Source organism: Danio aesculapii, chromosome 10 (assembly GCF_903798145.1).
Source record: "Danio aesculapii chromosome 10, fDanAes4.1, whole genome shotgun sequence".
Taxonomy (NCBI): Eukaryota; Metazoa; Chordata; class Actinopteri; order Cypriniformes; family Danionidae; genus Danio; species Danio aesculapii.
Genome location: NC_079444.1, coordinates 37,048,548 through 37,048,983, shown reverse-complemented (window position 1 = coordinate 37,048,983; position 436 = coordinate 37,048,548).

Here is a 436-nt window from a genome sequence, read left to right as displayed (position 1 = left end):
TCCAGCGAAGCAGCAACAGCAGCACAGCAGCGGTGCAGATGAGAGATGAGAGCACGACTGCGCATGCGCTGAAACCGAGAGCGCGAATGAGTGAGTGAGAGACAGAGAGCAGTTTTCTTTTATTCTCCTTTCTTTTAAAACAACATTTTTTTTTCTGAAGCCAATCGAAAAAATATTGCTTAAGGCGGCTAATAATATTGCTTAAAGGGGCTAAAAATACTGACTTAAAAAATACTGTGGAAAAATAAACTTAAAAATAAATATTTCACAGGAGGGCTAATAATTTTGCCCTCAATTGTGTGTGTGTGTGTGTGTGTGTGTGTGTATGTATATATATATATTGTGAACGTTGAAAAATATAGATAGGTTTAAACCATTATGCCATTCCTTCTGGAAAGGACTTCAGTGAACTTCATTTTCAGCATAATAATGATCC